This window comes from Sapajus apella, unplaced genomic scaffold, assembly GCF_009761245.1.
Source record: "Sapajus apella isolate SASKATOON/1434 unplaced genomic scaffold, GSC_monkey_1.0 scaffold3, whole genome shotgun sequence".
Taxonomy (NCBI): Eukaryota; Metazoa; Chordata; class Mammalia; order Primates; family Cebidae; genus Sapajus; species Sapajus apella.
In genome coordinates, this window is record NW_022436943.1 from 7,930,284 (window position 1) to 7,956,228 (window position 25,945).

Below are 25,945 nucleotides of genomic sequence, written 5' to 3' on the forward strand. Positions count from 1 at the left end.
AAAAGTTCTGAGAGACAATTCACATTTCAAAATTAAAATGAGAAATACAACTTTTTACTCGACATTTTTTCCTGTTAGGAAAACATCTGGGGAAACAGGTCTGTTACTTGAGTAGCTTGTCATATATCATGTCCTGATTTAATACTTTCAAGATATAATTTCATTTCTTTTATTTCTCAATTATTAGAGGACAACCATCTTAACTATTATTCTTAGATGGCACCCATTTATTTCCCTTACAGATGTATAAATCTCTGTACATTTACCCTCAGCCCTCAATCTCTGCATTTGGCAATGAACCATTATAGAACATTGATTTTGCCTTCTTTAGCATGACTACAAGGAAACAAATTTTATCCCTACTCTTTTATTCTTCATGTATAAAATTAAAAATTAGAAGCAAATGGGAGAATAAGCCCCAATAAATTATTTTACTAAGAATAACTGAAAAGACTTCTTCACTAAGAGTAACTGAAAGTTCTTCACATATTCTGTGTTACAGAATTACTTAGAAAGTCGTTTGACTCACAGAGCATGAGTTATAAAGATATAGTCTCATTAAATCAGTGTAAAATTCTCATGGTAAATTAAGTTGTGAGTATTAGCAGCTAAAGATTTGATGAGAAAGATATTCTTATTTATTTTTATAAATACATTTGCTAATTGTCCTAATTTCTGGGTTCAAATAATTTCCCCAAATGGTTGTATTTTGTCTGTAGAAGAAAAATCTTTGAATTAAAAGGATTTTATGTAAATTTCAGATAAAGTATATGTCTGGCTGCTAGTCACAAAACAATATGAAACAAGATAATACTGCATTAATACTTGGCAAAACAGTGTGGTGCCTCTCAAGAATTTGCAAAAAAAAAAAAGATTTCCTTAGTAAGTTATCCTATATAATACATGTAAGTATACATGAACATGTACTCAATTCTAGCAGAGATATGTAAAGTCACCTTAACAGAAAATAATCACAGCCAAATACTACTACATATTCCAATCATCCAACTCCTCCTGTGATTGAAGGCCACAAACACCTTTCTGGTAACCGACATTCCATGTAATTCATATACAGGGAGAAAATGTGCTAGTCAAATAGAGGAAAGTATATGGCACCCTTAACAACTTAAGTTAATCATTGTAGATCATTAAGTTCATGATTTGGCTTTATACATCAGTGTTTATGAACTCTGGCAGTGTGTGACAATATTGAATCCTTATTAATTTTGGTAAACTGACACAAAAAGTTCCTAGCCTGTAAATATGAAGGGTTAGAACCCATCTACCATATGTGATCTTACTGGCAAGAGCCTGGGAACAAAATACGTAATACAGTTGCTTAACAACAATTACAATAGTAACAAAAACTCATTTTACAAACATTTTATTTGTGAAAAGCATGCTTTGGTCAAGTTTGCCAGAGGTTTTGTTACAACTTGGCCTGGTGAAACCTTGAAGGATTTAGGACATGTCAGCTATGTACAAACAGTAAGTATATGAGATTGGTAGCCTTTGGGTTCCCACAGCAGATGGCAACCAAAAATATAGTGAAGCTAATTCCCCTCTAATGTTGCTACACTAAGTTGTCCCCCAGTTTTTTGTACCAGGAAAACACCAGGTGAAATTCATTAATTTTACCTATCACATAGTACATAATGGTAATTACTAGGAAATCAAAAAGTGGAAGGAACAGTGGGTGGAATCCAGGAACTATAAGGAATGGAGAAGTTTTTATGGCTACTAACTAAATAATGAGCAATTATTTTACAGGTTTTCCCTCTCTTCTTTTCTCACTTTTGTGCACGCGTGCACGCGCGCGCACACACACACACACACAGAGAGAGAGAGGGAGAGAGAGAGAGAGAGAGAGAGAGAGGGAGAATCTCACATATAAGCCAAAAAAGCCACGTGTTCAAGAAATGGTCTCAAACTTTGAAGAATGATATGATCATTCAAAATCAATCACAGTGTCATTTGACTTTGAAACAAAGAAAAGTGCAATAAAAAATACATATATGTGTGTATATATATATATGAAGAAAACAAATGAAACAAATATATAACAGTATCAGATTTTTGGGAAAAAATTAAGACAATATATTTATTAGCTTTGAACACATGAAAGACTAAGATAAATTTTTCATGGAAAATGCAAGAATAAGGAATTTATTCTTAGAATTTATCTCAGAAGTAACAAGTGCTGCATTATACATAACAGCTGAATATTATTTTTGTGGTTTGCAGATTTTATGGAATATAAAAACACACAAAATGTCTGTACTGTTAAGATAACTTGTGGAAATATAATGAAGACAATGGAAGAAAAGGCAAAATGGCAAAGAAGAGAAGACAGAGAAACAAAATAATCATTTTCTAGCCTATCTAAAATTACAACCTGGACTTTCATAAAACTGGCATATCTTTTGCTTTATTATTTGATCTTAAGTTTCCATTTAGATGATTAAGAACAGGATTATGAATGTTAAATAAGTGATGATTTATTGTAAAGGAAATATGTTTTGAAAGGTAGAAAAATGTCTACAACAGTAAAAGGCAAACTAAATGATTTTCTCTTCAATCCTTTGATAAAGAATTATATTAAGTAAGACCTATATTATGGTTTCTTTTTAATTATCATATCTAAATAATGCTTATGACCAACTAAACTCACCACTTTTCAGAACCTTGCCCAATTTGACCTCTAAAAACCCCTTTTTTTCCCCCTTCCCATAATCTGAATCTTTGCCTTTCAAATCCTTGGCTCATGTGTAATGGTAGGATCTGGTCCACTGTGATGACTTCATACTGTTTTTATATCATAACTTATTTGGACTCTGTCAGCATAAGAAAGTGTTAAATAAACATAGATTTCAGCTGTATAACACATGTGAAATTCAAATATATGCCTGACATTTAAGCAGCATTATTTGCACAGGGATGCTAATAGACTTGATGAAGATGGGGCAGAGTGGTAATGTAATGCCAAGTTAGTATTATAGTAATTTTTCAACCATCTTTCATTAGTAAGAATAATTCCTCATGCTTCGTGATTTATAAATATATTTTCATATATTATCTCAATTTAACATTCAGTTTCTGTGATTTAGACAAATAGATATTTTACGGGTAACTGAAACTTGGAGAAGAATAACTTGACCAAATTTACAAAGAGGCATAGGAATACAGCACTGAACTAAAACCTGTTGAGCTGAACTGATTAGCAAATGCTAAACTATTCTCATGTTTATTTTTCAGTTTAAGCAATAATTTCATGTTTATTTTGAAAACCATAAGAAAGGAGTATGAAAAATCTTAAGTGAGGAAATTGAAAAGTTCAGTGGACTCACGCCCCTTATCCTGGCACTTGATCAATCCACATCTGTGGCAGAAACAACACTATGTGTTTAACAATTTCTTTCCACCTTAAGCACACAGATTACATCTGCAAGCCTCCCCTCTCTCGGTAGGTGAGAACATGTGATTGAGTTCTGGCCAATGCAATATGAGAAATTCAGAAATGATACACACAGCTTGTTTATATGGTCCCTAAAAATACACCCATGTGATTCTTTATTCTTACTTTCTTTTACTTCTCCTGCTTGCCAGATGTGATAAATTAACCTCAATCTTCACGACACTAGGAATTGTGAAACTTCTAGGTTAAAGAAGACTGACTCCATGAATTACTGCATGAAGTAGAGGCTTCACTGCCTATTTGTATTTCACTGAGGAGTCAGCAGGAAACAAATCTTTACTGTGTTAAACCACTGAAATTTGACTTGTTTCTTACAGCAGTTAATCTAGTTTATGTATAAGAACAGTAACAAAATTTTTTGTTTTGACTTGAACCAAGATTTTCCTCTCGTCTGTCTGCCTCTGCTTTTTGTCTTCTGTGACATTATTTCTATTTCAGCAGTCTGACAAAACTAGTAGTGTCCCAGGACATGGGTTACAACCCTGCTTTCTCCTTAATCCAGCACTTCTAGAGTAAATAAAAATAATTTAGAATCGATTTTAATTTTTAAAAATATACAATTTCTACCAAGGCTTCATTATATTTGTAACTTTTCAAACATTATCTTATTTGATTTTTACAGCAGCCATGTGAACTGTACGTTATTATCCTAATTTCATAAGTGAGAACATTAAGGCACAGAGACATTGAATAATCTACCCAATGTGTCACTTACAGATTGGCTAGACCTAGCATTTTCAGTAAGGACCCGACACTCTTCAAAATGGATTGCCATGGGTTTCAGCTTTCTTTAAGCACCACCTTCTCTTATCTAGGAGGAAGAGGAAGAGTCTTAGTGTCACATCACAACTTCATCCTACTTCTGGAGTTATAATGTGACCCTTTTTAGAACACATAAAAGCAGACGAGGGCTGCATTTAAAAAGAGTGTAATAGCTCTCATTGATATTTACAGCATCTGATTCTATAGGAACACTTAAAAGACCAATATATTCTTAATCTATTCAACCATTTAACAATAGCATTTTTTTTTTCCTGATTTTTGTGTCACATCTGGCCTATGCTCCAGGACAAGAAAATTGTCTGGAGAGCAGCCAGTCAAAACTTCTCCTATATCCTAGAGATTCCCTTCTGCTAAATGAGATAGAGTTAATTGAGTAAATGTCAGGTTACTGAAGAAATGTTGTCATGTACTGTGCACATGCATTTTGTTGACTGACAAAATACTTTATTGAGTTTTCAGAGTACAGTTACATTTTAATATTCCATAAGAAATACATGATACATAAATCTTTATTTCTATTGAAATTCAAGGAAGGTAACACTACTAAAATTAATAGTGGGTCAACTGTCTCATTTTTTCTTCTTTAAATCTCAAAATTATATACTCCATAGAAAAATATCCAGGTGATGTAGTATTGAAAATTATGGAACTGCTAGTTTACTAGATTTAAAATAAAAAATTGCTAAATAGATGTCCAATTTACAAAATTGATGTTATTCAATAATTATTAATAATTTTAAATATTTATTTTTCTAAGGAAAAACACAAAACCTTATTTAAACTTATTTTTAGATATCTTGAAAATAAAGCATCACTGAATTGTTCATAATATATATAAATTTGTTATTTTCATATAAAAAATAATACCCTTGAGATGTCATAGTAAGCTGTAAGTCTAAAAATGCTACAATGGCGCAGTAGGAAAATGCTTTACCCTCTCTTTCTATTTCAATTCCCTGGAGTTGACTGTTAAAATGTTTTTAAAATATACATGATTATTCTGGAAAATAAGAAGGATATCTCTTTTTAGTATAGAAACTATGAGAAATTTTAAAAGACTCAAATCAGACTGAATTCAGTGGCAATAGAAAAGCTTATTTAAAACAAAAGGACACAGAAATATTGGAATAATAAAAAACGAAATGAAAACAAACTAGTAAATTGTCAAAAAGTATAGTAATATTAATATCAGACCTTTAGAATTTACAGTAAGCAGCATTAAAGGGTCAGAAATAGATATTTTATGCTGTCTTAATATAACATAGGAATTTTAATAGCATATAGCAGTAATGGTTTTTTATGTACCAATCAACATAGTTACAAAATATATAAAGTGAAACTAAAAAATATTTTTTAAAAAAGGTTAAATCTGCAATCATAGTGAGAAATTTTAAAACCTACTATTAGGAACTATTGATTTATTAACTTTGAAATGCAAACATATAATAAATAATGATATAAAATATTTGTGTAACACAACAAGCCTGATCTAATAGATATACATTTACTTTTTTAAGAAGTTTATATTCAACAGGGGATTTAGCACAAAGGAGACACCAAAAGAAATCCGAAAATTGGCCTTATACCAAACTACAAAGAGACCTCAAAAAAGTCACCAAAAACTGACCTCATGAACAGGCTATACTCACTGAGGGTGCTGCAAGAAAACAAGAAATTAACGACAAAACATAGCTCTGCTTTAGGTTCCCTTCAAACCTATAAACCTATCAAGTAAAGAAGATGCTTCTAAATAATAATTTATTAAGAGGAAAAGATACTTTAATTATAAGCTATTTTCAAAGGATATTTATCAGGATGTGTACTCCATGCTCATAATAGAACTAAGAGAAAAATGTATGAACCTAAAGGCATTATTATGAAATAATGAAGATAAATTAAATTAAAATACGGAACTCAGAAAAATCAGAAATTAAAAAAGATGAAACATATTAATAAAATAAAAATAAAACAACAAAAATATTTCTAAAGTTATTTAACAGAAATCAAAAACTAGCTTTTAACAGAAATTAATAATCAAAAAACTCTGAAAATATGATTATAAAAAAAGTAAAGGAGAAACACATTAGTAACCCCCAAATTGACAATGGAATTGAGTAACATTTAAAAAATATAAATAGTATTTCTCTGGATAAAGTAAATTCCCATATTAGAATACCTATTAATATCTATTAACAAACATTATTTGTTCATTTCAATGAGTAGTGAAAAACATTTATTAGAAATAAATACTCATTAATAATAAATACATTTAGTAAAAGAAGTCCAAAATAGAGCATTCTTAAGTACCAGACATTTAAGTGATCATCAGATTTAATGGTAAGACATTATAAAACTTTCTAATTAGAGTTGATATTGAGATGAAGATACTTTTTATTGTTGCTATTCTTCAACATTATATTAGAAGTCCAACTAATGGAATAATGAAAATAAAGTGACATATACAATTAAAAAGAAGAAGTAATTCTATCTTTCATATATAATTTCAAGACAACTTATCATTATTGCTACATGATTTCAAATTGTATGACAATCAGCAAACAAACTTTTAAAACAGCTAAGAAATTAAAGCAAGTTGAATGGGCAGAAAAGCAACAGCTTTTCCACAGATGACCAACCATTAGTAACCAATTAGAAAATTAGTAGAATGTAGTAGATGCCATTAATAAAACTACAAAAACTATAATAGTCAAGTAATAAACAGAAATAAATACATGACCTGAATGTAGAAAATTATGAAACTTTAATAAGATATAAAAAATATGTAAATTCAAGAATAAGGACACTTGGTATTGCAAAAAAACATTTAAACGTTAATAGCAAAGTCTGTGCAATATCTATCCATATACCACTAAGATTTTTTGTGTAACCTGAAAAATTGATTCCAAAATATATATGAAAGCTGAGAGTTCCATATCGAGTGATATGTTTAGGCTTAAATATTTAGATTGATCTCTGGTATTTTGGAATTCCTCACAGTGAAAACAACTAAAAACACTGGATATATATGAAAAAATATGAGAGGATATTGCAAACTGCATCTTCCAAAGAGAGTGACAACAGTATCTTTCATCTCACAGATCTTCTATAATGGGATCTGACAATGGTGAGGATTCCAAACCACCCTGAAACGTTATACACAGGTCCTCCTGTCAACAGTTCCACCTAAATACAACTAAGCTTTCATCTTATCCTAACCTAGGTACCAGACGTATCTGAAGAAAAGCTTAAAGATGATTCCAACTGCCAGCCATTTGAGTCATTCCCAGCATTTCAGGTGTCCCAGCTGAGGCCCCAGATACTGTGGGACAAACACTTTCTGCTGAATCCTGTCCAAATTCTTGACCCATAAGATTTTTGACATGAGAAAATTATTATTGCTTTATACTACTGATTTGTGGTGGTGTGTTATGGAATAATTGTTAATTGGAACAGCTGTATTTTTACTAGTAGCAGGAACACTAAATTTGCTTATGACCTGAGGGTGTATGTCATAGCTGAAAACTTCAGTGATTTAAACAGCTTTCAGTGGTTTTCACAACCAGAGCTCACTGAAGTTGGAAAACATATTAAGAATCTCTCAAACACTGAGTTGGAAACCTTAATATAAGGAGGAAGCAAAAATGCAAAAATAAATATGTTCATTCCTGTCATCAGAGGATTATGGTTGCCCTGACTCTGAGCAGAGAACGGAAAAAAAAATCCCTGAGAAGTCGTACCCATAAGCAAGTTTTCAAATGTTTGCAGTTCAAAACTTGAGGCCCTTACACTCAATTAAGTTTAAAGTGGACTTAATTCTTACTGTTGTCACATGCCTATAGTGGCAATACAAATCCTCTGGTTACAAATGAAACTTTCTCCAGACCCTGTAAATTATGATAAAAATTTTCAGATACAAATTGAGCTGCTCAAAACTTCTGCTCCCAACTATGATGAAATAACAGAGACTGGATCTAACCTTCAGCTGAAATCACTAAAAATTTGAACAACATCTATGAAACAATGGTTTTCAGGCATTGAGCATCAAGTAGCATGGGACAAAAATTCCAAAGGGAGGGTGATAAATGCATATAGGCTCTGAATGGTTTTGATTAGAGCTTAAAGTTTCCAGGCACATGGAAAGGAAAGCCAGTTAGAGCCTGGTGGTATGCTTGAGTTAAGAGGATGTAGTTGGGAGTCTGACAAAGTCAAAGCAGCTACAATTCACAGGGAAAGGTGTCAGACAGGAGACAACTACAAAGTAAGACCTCTGGATAGACAGAATTCACTCCTCTTGAAAATTCAACTGAGTACTGATTGGTGAATGAATGTGAGGAAATAATCTGCATTTGAGAAACGAATCACCAGGAAATATCAAAGAGAAAAATCCATAAGATTAACACATGGTCAGAAATAGTTTGTATTTATTCCAGACAAAATGGAAATGCAACATAATTCCAAGAGCAATGGCTAGAACAACCATAAGTATATTAGGTCAATAGCAAGACAAAATCCAGAGACTAAAGGCTGATCTGTTTCTGCCTAACAAAACTTAAATCTCAAAATGATTACCCTGTTTCTATGTGACAATAAAGAAAATTTCCAGGCATGAAAACAAATAGGAAAATATGGTGCACATAATGAATATAAAGTTCAGCCAGTAGTAATAGACTAAGAAGTGATATAGATAATATAGTTAATAGAAAAGGGTGATAAACAGTTATAACTATCTTCCCAATGATCAGGAGGGTAGAGGAAAGGGTAAGTATGCTAAGGGAAGATATAGATGGTATTCAAAAATACCAATTTAAAATTCTAAATATAGGAAAAAATGTCTGATGTAAAAAATGTACTAGATGGAATTAATATTAGAAAATATGATAAACTTCAATATATAGATATGAAGCAATAAAAACGATTTGAAATTATATACACAGAGAAAAAAAGAGAAAAATATGAACATGCCAAGTAGCCTAATGCATATATGTTTGAAGTCGCTTTAAAGTAGTGAACATCATTAAAGTATTGAAATGAAAACTGTTGACTTAGAACTCTATGCCCAGCAATAATATCATTCAAAAATAAATGAAATATAAAGACTTATTTAGACACACAAAAGGTGAAAGAATTCATCAACAGAAGGCACACATCATACAAAATGCTCAAGACATTCTTTTAAGTGAAAAGAAAATAATACCAGATGGCAACGTGGATCTACATAGAGTAAAGAGCACTGGCAACGGTAAATATGTGGGTAAATATAATTTTTTTCCCACATTTAAAAAATCTCTTTAAGAGAATATTGAATTGTTACAGCAAGAATAATCACATGTATTGTTGGGCTTATAATATATAGGGAGATGAAATATATGACAATAGCACAAAGACTAGAGAAATGGAAATATATTTCATCAAGTTTCTTTAACTACATGTGAAATAATATAATGTTTCTTAAAGATAGATGGTGGTAAGTTAAACATTTATACTATAAGCCACAAAGAAAACGTTAAAATGTTACAGCTATGAAGTCAGCAAAGGAAATTAAGTAGAATCATAAAAATATTCTATAATTCCAAAATAGGTAGCAAAAGAAAAGAGAACAAAGAAGGGACTGAACATATAGAAAATAAACAAAAAGATGGTACATTTAAACCCAATTATATCAGCAATCACATTAACATAAATGGTCTAACACCTCAATTACAAGGCAGATGTTGTCAAATTAGATTTTAAAAAACAAGACTCAACTACATGTTGTCTACAAAAAAGAGAACACTTGAAAATATAAAGACACAAATTGGTTAAAAGATTGGAAAATAAAACCATGTTAACACTGACCAAAAGAAAGCTGACATGATTATATTAATATCACACAAAGTAGATTTCAGAGTAAAAGAACATTACCAGGGATAAAAAATGTCATTTCATAATGATAAAGCAATCAGCTAATCTTAGAATACTTGACATACACACATAATGATAGAGCTTTAAAATGCATGAAAACTGATAAAACTCCAAGAAGAAATACACAAATTCATAATTCTGGTAGGATAGTTAAACACCTTTCTCTTAAATAGTTATTAAAATAAGTAGACATAATCAGTAGAGATATACAAAATATGAACAACTCTATAAACCAACTAGACACAACTGAAATTTATAGAATGCTACTGAGGTAAAGCAGAATGTGCATTCTTTTCAAGTGTACGTGGAATATTTACCAAGAAAACCTATATAATAAAATAAATTTCTATACATTTTAATTAATGAAAATTATACAAAGTATATTCTCTAACCACAACAGAATTAAATAGTAAATTAATAGCAGAAAATTATCTGAATAATCTCCACGTATTTGGAAAGTAAATAACATATTTTAAGTAACTCATTAGTCATATCAGAAATCAAAATGCAATGAGGTTTTTTAAATAAATGAAAATTTTAAAAATGTTAAAATCCATGAAGCTTAAGTAAGGATTAGAAAGGAATTTATGTTATGTATCTCCTCTATTAGAAAAGACAGAAAATTCTCTAATCAATGACTTCAGTTTCTACCTAAAGTAACTAAAACAAGAAGAGCAAATTAAATCCAAAGTTAGCAGAAAAGGGAAATAAGATAAAAATAGAAATCAATGATGAAATAAGAATCTGAAAAACAAAAGAAAAAACAATAAAAATAAAAGCTGGTTCTTTAACAAAGATAATAAAATTAAAACTCTAGCCAGAGAGATTAGAAAAATAAGACAAATTGCCACTACCAGGAATGTGAGAAGTGAGGTCACCACAATTCTACAGAAATAAAAATGACTATAAGGAATATTATGAACAAATTTATCTCAATAAATTTGACAATATATATAATACATTCAAATTCTTTGCAGTATACAAACTACTAATGGTCACTAAAGTAGACAATCTGAATAGTCTTATATCTACTTTAAAAATTGGTTTTGTATTAAAGATCCTCTCACAAAAAGTCTAGGCTTTGGTGGCTTCCTTGGAGATTTCTACACAAAAATTAAGAAAGTAACACTGGCAGTTCACACAAATTCTTCTAGACAATGAAGAGAAGTGAATACTTCCCAACCCTTTTGGTGAGGCCAGCATATCTCTGGGACCAAAATCAAACCCTGGCTCCTCCAGACTGTGGAAATTGGTGAGGCCGTAAGAGCAGGCTCTCTGGGGCAATACACCGTAAGCAACCAGGTATCCTTGATTGTGGGAGTTCCTTTCATGCTCGCTGGTGGTACTTGGGGTAGGGAACATGAGCAGGAGGTGAGCATCCCTGAGAGTCAGGCCTGCCAGAAATAAGAAAGAAGAGACAGATTCAGAGAAGAATGGAACCCTGAAACCAAAGCTGCCTTTCAGCTCTCTCCTCAGCCTCTGTGGGGGAAAAAATATTTCCGTCTCTCTTCCTTCTCCTTTTGATTCAAATCCAATTCTTGGTCCCAGGCAAGGCCCTGTAGAAGACATAAGGCTGAAACTGGTAAGGTGCCTGTGAGTACCATGGCACCTCCATATCCATTTACAAAGCCCTCTCGGAATACCAGGCTAGTTGCTTTCTTCAGCTTCAGTATTACGTGTCAAGTGGGTGGATGAGTAAGGGCTACCTATCAGCATCAAGCTGGGCTCAGGAAAGCCTGGATTCCAGCCTTATACTGATGAGATTGCTAGATGTGATGAGCTCCTTCAATTTTTTTATCTTATGATTCAGTCTTTGAGATCTATATCGAGATACTATCAGCCAATTAAGAACCTCTCCTGAGAAGAACTTCAGCAACAACTTAGATTGAGATTCCACACACCATCTATAGAGTAATGAATTTCTTATTTCAGGCTAATAGTCAAGATGACTAAAGCAAATAAGAACAGGAAAGGACAAATGAAGGAGAAAAGTAGAAATGAAAAATAAAAAAATACATAGAAAAAATGGTAGACTTATACGTTTCATATTAATAACTATGTTACATGGAAATTGAATAAATATTTTTATAACAAATCAAAGATGGTCAGGCTGGAAAAAAATGAAAATTCAACAGTATGTTGTATACAAGAGACAGACTGAAATATAAAGGCCCAGATAGCTTAAATGTAAAGACATGGAAATGGATCTAGTAGAAACAGTAGGCATAATACACCTGGTCTACCACTATTAATATCAGGCAAACAGACTTCAAGACCAAGGATAACCTGAGATAAAAAGATCAGCATTTCATAATGATAAAATGATTGATTCATCAAGAAATCATAATAATCCTAAATGTATATGAGACTAATAACAAACCTTCAAAATATATAATGAAACAACACAACTAAAGAAAACATAGTGTGACGTTGGATAGCGTGATGCCTCTAGCTCTGTTCTTTTTGCTTAGGATTGTCTTGACTATATGGGCTCTTTTTTGGTTCCATATAAACTTTACAGTAGTCTTCTCTGACTCTGTGAAGAATGTCAGTGGCAGTTTAATGGGAATAGCATTGAATCTATAAATTACTTTGGGCAATATGACCATTTTCAGGATATTGATTTTTTCTATCCATGAGCATGGAATGTTTTTTCATTTGTTTGTGTCTTCTCTGATTTCCTTGAGCAGTGGTTTGTAGTTCTCCTTGAAGAGGTCCTCCATTTCCCTTGTTAGTTGTATCCTAGGTATTTTATTCTTTGTAGCAATTGTGAATCGAAGTTCATTCATAATTTAGCTCTCTGCCTGTCTATTGGTGGATAAAAATGCTTGCGATTTTTGCATATTTATTTTGTATCCTGAGACTGTGCTGAAGATGCTTATCAGTCTAAGAAGCTTTTGGACAGAGACAATGGGGTTTTCTAGCTATAGGATTATGTTATCTGCAAACAGACAGTTTGACTTCCTCTCTTTCTATTTGAATATGCTTTATTTCTTTCTTTTGCCTGATTGCCCAGGCCATGTCTTCCAATACATTGAACAGGAGTGGTGAGAGAGGGTATCCTTGTCATGTGCTCTTGAGTCTGTTACTACAAGGCTACGGTAACCAAAGTAGGATGGTACTGGTTCAAAAACAGACACACAGACCAATGGAACAGAATAGAGATCTCAGAAATAAGACCACACATCTACGGCCATCTGATCTTCGACAAACCTGACAAAAACAAGCAAAGGGGAAATGACTCCCTATTTAAGAAACAGTGCCAGGAAAACTGGTTAGCCACATGCAGAAAACTGAAACTGAACCCCTTCCTTATGCCTTATACAAAAACGAATTCAAGATAGATTAAAGACTTAAAGGCAAAACTCAAAATTATGAAAACACTAGAAGATAATCTAGGCAATGCTATTCAGGGGGAAATAGGCACAGGCAAGGATTTCATGACAAAACATCAAAAGCAATTTCAATGAAAGCAAAAATTGACAAATGGTACTAAATTAAACTAAGCTTCTGCTTAGCAAAAGAAACTATCATGAGTGAAAAGACAGCCTACACAATGGGAGACAGTTTTTGCAATCTATCCATCTGACAAAGGCTTAATATCTAGAATGTACAAGGAACTTAAATTTACAAGAGAAAACAACCCCATTGAAAAGTGGGCAAAAGACATGAACAGACACCTCTCAAAAGGAGACATTTATGTGGCCAAGAAACATATGGAAAAAGGCTCAACATCACTTATCATTAGAGAAATGCAAATCAAAACCATAATGAGATATCATCTCACACCAGTCAGAATGGCAATTATTAAAAAATCAAGAAACAGATGCTGTGAGGCAGTGGAGAAATAGGAACACTTTTACGCTGTTGGTGGAAATGTAAATTAGTTCAACTGTTGTGGAAAATAGTGTGATAATTCCTTAAAGACCTAGAAGCAGAACTTCCATTCTACACAGCAATCCCATTGCTTGGCATATACCCAAAGGAATATAAACAGTTCTATTATAAAGATAAATGCACACACGTGTTCATTGCACCACTATGCACCATAGCAAAGACATGGAATCAACCCAAATGCCCATCAATGATAAACTGAATAAAGAAAATGTGGTACATATACACCATGGAATACTCTGCAGACATAACAAGGAATGAGATCATGTCCTTTGCAGGAACATGGATGGAGCTGCAATCCATTATCCTCAGCAAACTAATGCAGGAAAAGAAAACCAAACACCGAATATTCTCACTGATAAGTGGGAGCTGCACAATGAGAACACATGCACACAAGGAAGGGAACAACACACGCAGGGTCCTGTGGGGGGGATTTAGGGAGGGAGACTATCAAGATAGATAACTAATATATGCTGTGCTTAATGTCTAGGAGATGGGTTGATAGGTGCAGCAAACCACCATGGCATACATTTACCTTTGTAACAAACCTGCACATCCTCCATATGTATCCTGGAACCTAAAATAAAAAAGAATTAAATTTTGTAAAAAGGAAAAGAAAATATAAACAAATGCACAAGCATGGTTGGAGATTTAACACTTGTCTTTCAGTAAGTGATAGAATGTGCCTAAAAACATTGGTAAGGATCACCATGGCACATGTATACCTATGTAAAAATCTGCACATTTTGCACATGTATCCCAGGACTTAAAGTTTAATTAATTAATTAATTAATTAATTTTAAAATGTTCTTTAAAAAAAACTGTCAGGAAGTATATAGACTATAATTGACATTTAGAGAACACTGCATTCAACAATTTCAGAATACACTTATTTTTTTTTCCAAATACACTGAGAACCATCCTCAAGATAAACCATATGCTAGGCTATAATATAATGTCAATAATTTCCAAAAGTTTGAAATCTTACAATGTATATTTTCTAACTACAATGGAATTAAAAGACAATAAGAGATTAGAAAACTCTCGAATACTTAGAAACATAAAAACACAATTCTAAATATGTAACCAAATGACAAAATAACTCAGAAAAAGGGAAATTAAAACTTGTCTCCAAGTGAATGTTAATTAAAATACAATATATCAAAATTTATGAGATACCTCCAATGCAATTCTTAGACATAATTTTCTCATTTAAATGCCTATATTAGAAAAAATAAAAGTTTAAATCAATTGTCTTAGATTATACCTTAATGACATAGCAAAATAAGAAAATTAAGTAAGTAGAGAAAAAAGAATCATAAAGGAAAGAGTAGAAATCAATGAAATCATAAGCAATAAAGTTAAAAGCCAAAGTCTGGTTTTCTGAGAAGATTAGTATATTCAAATCTCATAAACACTTCTGTTAGGCAGATAAAATGGTACAATATTTCAGGAAAATAATTTGTTATTATATTTTTGTTTAGAATATGAACATGTACTACAAATTTATGATTCTACTCCTGGTTATAAATCAAAGAGAAAGTCTTGCAAATCTACACCAGAACTCATGTTTATAACTACCCTGTTAACTATAGAAAAAACCTAGAAATGACTCAAAAGGCCTACAACTGGAGGATAGATATATCAGTTATAATATATTCAGCCACTAAAATATTACACAGAATTTAAGCAAATCAATCACAGCTATGCACGACAGTTAACTCAATCAAGAAAACCATTTTCTTGAGTGTCTGTTAGGTGCTAGGTACTGGTCTTAACCCTTGGGATAAACCAGTTAATAAAACTGACAAAGATCTATACCTTTAAGTAACTCAGATTCTTGAAGTGGAACCAGATAATAAGCAACACACAGAATAAACTATGTATAAAATACACTAAAAAGTGGTGAGGCCAGGTGCAGTGGCTCACGCCTGTAATCCTAACACTTTGGGAGGTCATGGCAGGCAGATTGCTTGAGCCTGAGTTCAAGATCAGCTTGGGCAGCAGGGTGAGATCCTGTCTCTACTAAAACTACAAAAAAAAAAAAAAAAAAAAATTCCCGGACATGGTGGCAGGTGCCAGTGGTCCCAGCTACTGGAGGGACTGTGGTTCCAGCTACTGTTGGAGACTAAGGTGGGAGGATTACTTGGGTCTATAAAGCAGAGGTTGCAGTGAGCCGAGATTGAGCCACTGCATTCCAGCATTGGTGACAAAACAAGACCCTGTCTGAAAAAAAAGTGGTGAATGACTATGAACCAAAGAGCAGGTGAAGCATGGTAAGGATACTCAGCAATACTGGAGTGAGGGAGAAACTGGGCTGTAATATAAAGGGGAGACTAGGGAGATAGCTTTTCACAATGTAATATAAAATGGATATAATGTTGATGAATCTTGGCACTAATACTGAATGACAAAAGTATATTCCCAATGATGTGTCTCAATTCTGCTCTGTGGCAGTGAAAAGCCCCTCTCAGGTCCTACAGCTGCTCTTTTCTCCACATGTGAGGAATGTGGAGGCCTTGTTTTCAGATGGAAGAGATGCAAAATTAAAGTGGCTTGGATTACTGAGTCATTGCCTGGACATTAGGAGGCTACCAACTGTAAAACATATTATTATTATTATGTTTACACTAAGAAAGGGAAAAAGGCCATCTGGGAATTATTTGTCAGTGGCACCATGATTCCAGAAATGTTTTGGAATCACTGACATATACTAAATGTTCAAGAAAGTGAAAAAAAGTAAATGTGAACACTTTCAATTGGTTTTAAGGTATTCCTTTCCATGTCATTTGTTAAAGAAATGGCTGGCAGCTACACATTTGAAATTATATCAACATATTTGCATGTGTGACTCCATCTTTCTTCCACCTGTGAAATAATTATCTATATGAGTTCTTATATCTGAAAAATATTTGAGATAATTTTTTTTAGATTTCAGAGATAATCTTGAATTCAGTTCTTCAGAAGGCAAATAAGCATTGAACTATGCATTTAGTAATGTAGGTCCATTCTTTCTGAGGTAGGAGGGAGAACTAAACAAACTCTGGAGTGGGGACTTGGACACTAGACCAATCTGAGGACTAGCTAAAACAGTTCCAGGGCAGAAGCACCTCCCCATAAGACATGCCAACCCGTGTGCCATGTCAGTTTACCATTGCCATGGCAACCCTCAGAAGTTACTGCCCCTTTCCATGGCAACGACCCTACACTCTGGAAGTTATCACCCTCATCCTAGAAATTTCTGCATAAACCCCCACTTAATTTGCATATAACTAAAAGTGGGTATAAATATGAGTGCAGAACTGCCTCTGAACTGCTCCTCCGAGGACACTGTCAAGCAGTACCTCTGCTGCCGATGTATACTGTTTGTTTAGTAAGAGTTGCTGTCACCATCAGCTAGCCCTTGAATTCTTTCTTGGCAAAGCCAAGAACGCTTCCAGCCTAAGCCTCAATTTTGGAGCTTGCCTGTCCTGCATCCTTTCCATGGAGTTTATTCTGCGTAAGTGCTATGTAACTATAATTTCAAATAATATACAAGTCAGTGAAAACGTTTTTATGGTTAATTAATTTTCTGAGTTTTCAAAAGGAAATTTTTCTATAAGAAAAGCAAACCCATCTTCCAGTTTTTATTAAGTAGTTTAAAATATAGTACTATAAATTAAAGTCAAGACTTTCGAGCATAGACTTTGGGGATTACAGGGATTTCTTAAATGAACTTACATAAGAAATCATTGCTTTAAATGTTTTAAACAAAATTCATTCTAGTTGCCTCCCTGATATTGTTCTGGGGTGATCGAAAGGAAATAGCAATATGTATGTTTGATCTATTAAGTGATCCAAGTTACTCAGAGAGTTAGGTTGGATAATTATTTTGTCTTACGATTTAGAGCAAAGGACTGCTGAATAGGATTAAGTAACTTGATGCTGTATTTATCATGTTAAAATATTCAATATGCATCATTCGCTTTTGACAGAATCAATTTTGTTAAGATATTTGAGCTTCATATTTCTAAAACAAATTTTTACAAATGATTCAAATATATATTTTTTTCAAATTTCAATCAATATGCATATTCATCTAGGACAAAGGAGTTAGTACATACAATTATTAGATTCTAGTTTACATTTCAACTTGCCAGAATTTTAAGTCAATAAGGTATGTCTTTATATGGTGAATAAATAAGCGTATAACATACACCTGGATGTTTTAATTTTAAAACATTAAGCTATTTCCTTCTTTTTCAGTGTCCCTAAGATATAGTTATTTATTTGATAAATTATATTTGCTCTTCTTAAATTCTTCCAATATACATTTGGGCCTATGGAGGGATTTCAAATTACACATGTTCCAAGTTTTATAATAGAACATGAGGTAAAAAATAAATAAGTGAAGTGTGAATAGCGTGAGACTCTTCTACTCCAAAAGTTACAATATATGTGTTCTATCTACATATCATTTGTAAAAGAAATAGCTGGCAGCTACACACTTGGAATTATGTCCTACTTGGGAGTATTAATAAGAAATATTTAGGAGCTTAATTATTTTGAAAAACACTTGAAAGACTACTTTGCAGTAGTTAAATGCGTGTAGAGTAAGGTGGCTAGTGCCCATTTTATGGATTAATAAACTGCTTGTAGAACAATTAGCTAGGACAAGATCATCTCACAAAAATGTGTTCATAATAAGAAATGCAGTGGTAGAGACTCACTATTTGCTGTTCCACCCTTATTTTGAAATAGTAGATACAGTTTTAAAATGTATTCCTATGCATATGTAGAACATATTTGCTCCTGGATGTTTAACTAGACACCAAGGTGTCAAGTTCCAGCAATTTGAGTGCATGCTTCAAACATCTGGAGCTATACATATGGGTAGTATACAGCTGTGTTTATTTCAATGATTACACATTTACATGCATATAATACATTTATTTAAATGTATAATATTTTATATATGTGAGAATATTCAAACAAATACATTTGCATCTTTAAATATGTAATGAAAATGGACTCAAGTACGTTCACCACTTTTATTTAAATCTTACAGCATTTATTTACATAATATACTTACTAATGTACAATCATAACTCTTTTCTTTTAGTCTAAAACCAATTTTTTTTTTTTGTTTTTGAGACAGAGTCCTGCTCAGTCACCCAGGCTGGAGTGCAGTAGTGCAATCACAGCTCACTGCAATCTCCACCTCCCGGCTCAAGCGATTCTCTTGCTTCAGCCTCCTCAGTAGCTGGGATTACAGGCATCTGCCACCATGCCTGGCTAATTTTTGTATTTTTAGTAGAGAAAGAGTTTCACCATGTTGACCAGGCTGGTCTTGAACTCCTGACCTCAGGCATCTGCCTGCCTCTGTCTCTCAAAGTGCTAGGATTACAGGTGCGTGCCACCATGCCTGGCCAAACCAAACATTTTTAAAAGATTAAAGAAAATCAAGAAAGTTTTATAGAGAGTTATTTACATTTAGCAAGCTTTCAGAATAATTTAGAAGTTCAGCAGGTCAAGAGTGTAAAATTATTTGTAATTGGAATGGATTTCTTTTATTCCAACAATTGCATCACAGTGTGATGAACATTTTAATTGAATCTCAAGGAAGGCACTTTTCCAGAAGTACTTTTTTTTTTCGTTACTACAACTGCATCAGACAAGATAAACACTTCTGGGTTTTGGTTTAATATGTAAAGGAAAAAAATTTCACTACATAAAGCCACACACATAACAATCTAGTTAAGAGTATTAATATAATCTCATTTAACTCTACCTTTATTTCTGGGAGAGGAACTGGAGACCAGAAAATGATTTAGGAGGACAGAAAATAAAATTACATTTTGGATTCAATTCCTGGCCATAATATCCTGTGAGATTTCAGAGAGCCTTCTGGTTAGTCTATATATACTTTTTTCCTTTTTTTTTTTTTTTTTTTTTTTTTTGTATGCTACTTTCTTTCTCAAGGGCTTTTTAAAAAAGATATGATGGGCTGGCCTAGAGGAAGGTAACTTTTATGTGAGCAAGAGAAAAATTACATTGGATGTTGCATAATATTTTGAAGGAATTTTAGATTTAGTTTACCACAGTATTAAAAATAATGGCTGCAGGCACTTAGATTTGTTGAATGCTTGAACAAACCTAGCCTTTCCTAGCCTGTGTTTCATTGTTCATAGGCTGTGGATAATACTTTCAGTGTGTTTTGTAAGGATTACATGAGTATATGAATAAAGCATTCTATATTCGAATGCGTTTCAAATAACATCTTAATATTTCATTCCCATTTTGTAGATGTGAAAATTGAGTACCTAAACATGGGCTCCTAAATCTTAATTGTCGGTCGTGTTTTAGAAATCTTTCCTAAGTTGATTAATCTCTAGTTAATATAAACTGTTTTTTTCTTTTTTGCTGTTTGAATGGTTAATGAATTCATTGTGTACACAGACAACGTACACTTCCACTTACGGATGCTCCTGGGAGTGTGAATTGGGGAGTGTGTGTGAGATGGGAAGGGTTCAATAACCAAAATAACATATTTGTCCGTTTTATATTTACAAAACAAGTCACAGTCTTTATTTTTAATTTCTACAGTCACCTTGTGAGACAAATATTGGAACTCCAGGGTAGCATCAAAAGGAGGGAAAGGCCGCAGGGCGGGCGCCTTTGCGTCCTGGACCCGCGTAGAGGCGGGAGAAAGACCTACCAATCCGAGAGCCGACTGAGGCCTGGTCCCGCCCCTGCAAGCAGAGCCCCGCCTCTTTTCCGCCTCGGCCTTTGGGAGTAGGAGTGTGCGGCTGGCTCGTCCCGCCCCTACCCCTGAGTGACAGGACCGTGGACAGCAACATTTCCAGCCGGACACGAAGTTTGTCGGCCCTTGCCTTGGCAGAGCTGAGGTGTGTGTCCGGCGAGTGCGAGGGGATTTGGGGAGACCTTGCTCAGGATGCTCGGGGTCCGGGACTGAAAATGGGCGCACCTCCTTAGCTAGCCTTAAAGCTTTTAGGAGACGATCGTTCCGTCCCTGGGAGCGGCACTTGGGCGGGCTGGGCGGAGGGAGGCCCTGCAAGAGAATCCCGGAATCCGGGAAACCCAGTAGGTACGAAGATGACTGAAGGACCCGTTCCCGCGGATCAGGGCGCTGGATGCAGGGTGGGGGATGGAGGGTGCTGGGTTCGGTGGGCGTGGCCGTTGCGGTTGCTAAGGAACGCGCGGTTCCCGCCCTGCCAGCGTGTCTGGCGCCTGCCGCTGGGCCCCGGATACGTTAGTCCCGCCCACTACCCAAGGTCTTCCATGCGGCTCGGGATTGGCTCCTTTGTGCTGTCAGATAACTTGCGGCAGCTTATTTCTCTGTGCAGCTCTTCGGGTTCTGCAGTTCCCTTTCGGGCCCCCCTTTTCCATGGTACTTCTCTTCACTCTTTCACCTGCTTCCTCTTATTAATGAACGAGTATTTGAATGCCAAAACTTTTGCAGAGAGGCGATTCAGACAGGACTAGGTGGCTTTATTGGTGGTGGTGAGGAAAGTGGGGTTACTTTTCCTAGAGCTTGGTGAATTCTGAACCCATCAGATGTTGGTGTCCACGTGGATGACTAGGAAAAGGGGATTGGAATCAGGTTTCTTCTACTTGGAGTTCTCTGGGGCATGTTAGAGCTTAATAAGCCTTCCGAAGAAGTCGAAGCAAATTATTTCTAGAGAAGCCCCAAGACATAATCTCCCTTTCATTCTCTATTGTGGAGAGGTGTGCTCAACCAGTAGAGCTGTTTTTGCTTCATTCGGCCCATACTTAATGATCAACCAGTATGGGATGAGTTGGTAACCTCAGATAACCACTTCAAAATCTCCTTTTGTTTGCTCATGTACTCTTGCCCCTAATGATTCAGACACGACAAACATTCCAGAGAGAAAACACAAAAGAGCTAAAAAACTTTTGCCAGGTTTACAGTGTAAACCCGGAGGAAGGAAGCTTGTACTACTTGTTAACATCGGAAAGAGCATTGGCCTACAAGTCAGGAAACTGGCAGGGTTAAGAAGTGTTTGTCCTTGGGCAGTAACTCTCGCAATTGTTTTCTTATCTGTAAAATGGGGACTGTAAGATATACCCTTCCTTCCTAAAAAAAGGAATAATTGATTGTGAAAGTATCATTAGAGCAATGATCTACACATATGTGAAGTGTTATTGATTACACTTTTAATCTTTTTGTCTATATGATCCTAATTTATAAACGTGTAAATATTGTCATTCAGCTTAAAGTATTTTCAAATTTCCCTTCTGATTTTTTTTTTTTTAAATCTTTGGGTCATTTGGAAATGGGGAAGAAATTCACTCATCTATTCATTATTGATTCTGTATTGGTTCTGTTTAGGTAGCACCTATAATATCTTGAATGACACTTTTTCCCTTTTAATATCACTAGGTATATATATACCTGAAAAGATTGAGATGGAGTCTTGCTCCGTTGGCTAGGCTGGAGTGCAATGGCACAATCTCAACTCACTGCAACCTCTGCCTCCTGGGCTCAAGCAATTCTCCTGCCTCAGACTTCCGAGTAGCTGGGATTACAGGCACACACCACCGCACCCAGCTAATTTTTGTATTTTTAGTAGAGACGGGGTTTCACCATGTTGACCAGGCTGATCTTGAACTCCTAACCTCAGGTGATCCTCCTGCCTCGGCCTACCGAAGTACTGGTATTACAGGCGTGTGCTTCAATGCCTGGCCGGAAACATTACCTTTTAATGCAAGGATGACTAACCTTTTGGTGTCATTTACCACTTTGATAAACCAAGGAAATGTATTGACTCACTCCTCAGAAAAAGGTGCAATTTGAAGCCTAAATGGGCCCTGGATTAAGAACATCTGTTTTTGTTCAACTTCTTTAGGAATAAGGAAATTATTCTCTGCCACTGCCTCATCCTACAGAGAGACTAAGTAACTTTTACCCAAGGCTACATACCTGGGAAAAGAGTGGGGCTTTTATTTTTCTTCTACAGTGCCTCTTACCATAGCATACCTTAGTTCAGGGTCTTCAGCCATCCCCCTATCATTTTTATTTTTTTTAAGTGCTAATAAACAGGAACTAACAATGTTCAGCCAATTGTTGCTATCTTACAAAACCATGTAATCTATGTTTTATCTCAAATGCCCTTTGATCATAACCTCTTAAAACATATTCTGGTATTTAAACAAGTTAAAAGAGTATTGTCAAATATTTTGAGAAAAATGTGAAATTGTATTTTTGAGATGAGCATTAGATACATAATCTTCCTCATCTATCCAAGTCTGTTTTGGACAAAGAAAGCTTATTACTTTTAATACATGCCACTTGAATATCATTACTTGATACTTGTAAATCTTTTTTTTTTTTTTTTTTTTACTTAAGTGAATAATCTTTTGTAATGTTTTAATTCGTGGATAAAAAATATCGTGGTTGTTTTCACCGTGGCTCTTTTCCTGATTCTATATTCATACAGAGATCTGTAAATAGAGTTCATTATTTTCTTTGGTCGAATTCTCTAGCTTTACCAATAAAAGTGGGCATCAATAGTAGATATAAAAAAGTTGTTATTGGATAAGGAAAAACTTAAAGAGGTAAAGATCTATTGCTTTTGTAGTATGCATGAATGTGTATAGGAGTACCTGTTATTTCTTTAGTGCTTATAATTTTATTTGAACTGTTTGATACTTGACTATTCCTTTCTTTACTCAATTCAGTTCATTTCTGTTAGAGAAAGAGGGATAAAGACAAGTGGCTTAGAGAGAGCATTACAATGGATTTAGAGATTTTTAGAGGCTCAATAATAGCTCTTTCCATCCTCTCTTGAGTTTGTAAACAGACGTGGAGTTTGCCATATCAACTTCAACTTGCAATAACAAGTCGATAGGGGATAGTGCTTTATCCAAAAATCAGACCAAAAATGAGTACCAGTACTTCCTACCTCCTTTTACTCCTACTCTCTTTCCTAGAACCTAGACTTTAGTTCAGCTGAGATAAAAATTTCAGATTGCAGGACCTATATGCTTACGCACAATTACTGCTTTTCATGGTCTAGGGCAGAGAGGGTAGTAAAAGTGGGCAAATCTTCAGTGCTTACTGGTGTATGTGGGTTAGCTCTACGGGTGGAGTAATGTGAACTAGTCACTGATCAGATTAGTCTCTTTTTGGTAAACTTGAATAAGAAGTGGGATCTGAGGCCAGGACTGTAAATCTAGGGCTGTGGTTTTCCATTCTGGGTGACACCTCTGGAGTATTTGATATATGCCAGGGTGTTTTAAATTATTCTAATATCTTTAGAGGAAGTACTACTGACTTTTGGGACCCTGAAGTTTAGAGATGATAAATATTGTGTAATGTAGAGGGCAATCAGCTCAATGAAGAATTTCCTTGTCTTACTCCAATGCCAAAGCATCTCCACTGAGAGCCCCTGCTCCAATGGAAGTTCCTCTACGTAGAAACGTGAAACTAGGCCAGATTTCCCCTTAATCTTTGTTCATATGTATCTGCATTTTTAATATCAGTAGATTTTACTCTAACTGTGAATGTCTTAAACAATATTACTTAGAATTTTGTGTTTTTCTGATATTTGTCCAGAGTGACTAAAATAATACTAATGGAAAATAGTGATACATATTTGATCATATTTGATATTCTCAAATTTCCTATTAAACAGACAAGGATCATGTAGGCCTAGAGCTAATTTTTTTATACCCTTTACAAAAATTTATACCCTTTTTACGTGGTAGAAATGTTCAGTACCTTTCCAACAATAGAATGAGATAGGTATATGTTTTCATGAAAAAGAAATGATTCCTACTTACCTCATAATTTTGAAATGTTAAACAACAGTAAAAAGGTAAGCATTCCATACTCAGTGGTTTAACAGTTTTGTTGACTTAGAAGGCAAACACGGTTTCATTAATGAAAGACTCTTGTCAGTTGCATGACTTTTAAGCCACCGAAATTGAGAAAGGACGTCAGCATAAAGTAGCTTTGTTCTTCTATAGTAGTTTTTTTTATTGACATACTTGCAAAAATGCCAGCCTAATTATATGGAACAATTTAAAATGTTGGCAATGACAAAAGAAAGATAGGTTAATCTGAATAACATTTGTTTTACATACTTTGAGTCTTAAAATATTCAAATATTGCAGGGTATAGAATAATGAACTATGTGGATACCTGTGGCAACGTCCCAACTGTGGATTACAGTTTATTACCTGCAGCAGGTGGAAGGTGCACTGCATTGAAAGTTTTAGACTTAGCTCTGGAAGTAGAAATATCCTTTGTTATGCAAAAAACAAATCTTCAACCTTTTCCACATGCATAGTTAACTTGACTGGAAGTTAACTGTTTTAACAATATGTATGAGTGTTATAATACATTGCCGTCATTCAGTGTGACTCAATATATAATACTGAATCTCTCTGGGCAGAGGTACATCAGATGTTTTTTCAAGATGGGAAGGTACAGTTTTAAAAAGAACCTCCCAGTTTTCAATTCTGCTTTGTCTGTGTTCCTAGGAAGTTAATTCTCTGTCTCTTCTCTCCTCAACACCATCCCCTTTATACATGTATGGAAAACATTGGCTTATGTAGAAATTATTTATACAGTTTTTTTTCAGTGTCAAAATATTCTGGATAAATTTGCATTTGAAAATGAATCAAGTGAAACAAGACATCATACAAAATCAAGGCAGAGGATATCAGCAGAAGACTCAGACGTATACCTATGAAACTCTAAAAATAATCTTAAGCTAAGGAAGAACATTTCAGAGTTATTTGCTATCCAACACATTTAAGACTATATGGCTTCTATGGATAGAAGAACTTCATGTAAAAAGAACAGACAATGATGAAGTGACAGAAAGAAGATATTAACAGAAAATAAAAAGATGAGAAACTAAA

At 34.3% G+C, this 25,945-nt stretch overlaps 1 protein-coding gene across 8 annotated transcripts in view; it reads left to right on the top strand.

The window, feature by feature from the left end:
* TRIQK (triple QxxK/R motif containing) overlaps positions 1-25,945 on the top strand; it is a 250,075-nt gene that overhangs the window by 154,453 nt on the left and 69,677 nt on the right. For 6 of the 8 annotated variants that reach the window (XM_032249352.1, XM_032249362.1, XM_032249331.1 and 3 more), the window contains exon 1: positions 20,797-20,940. The exons of 1 other annotated variant lie outside the window; for it this stretch is intronic. The gene's annotated coding sequence lies outside the window, so the exon portion shown is untranslated. Of the gene's footprint in view, positions 1-20,796; positions 21,141-25,945 lie in introns of those variants that run through there. One more of the 8 variants, XM_032249372.1, reaches the window with a different exon arrangement.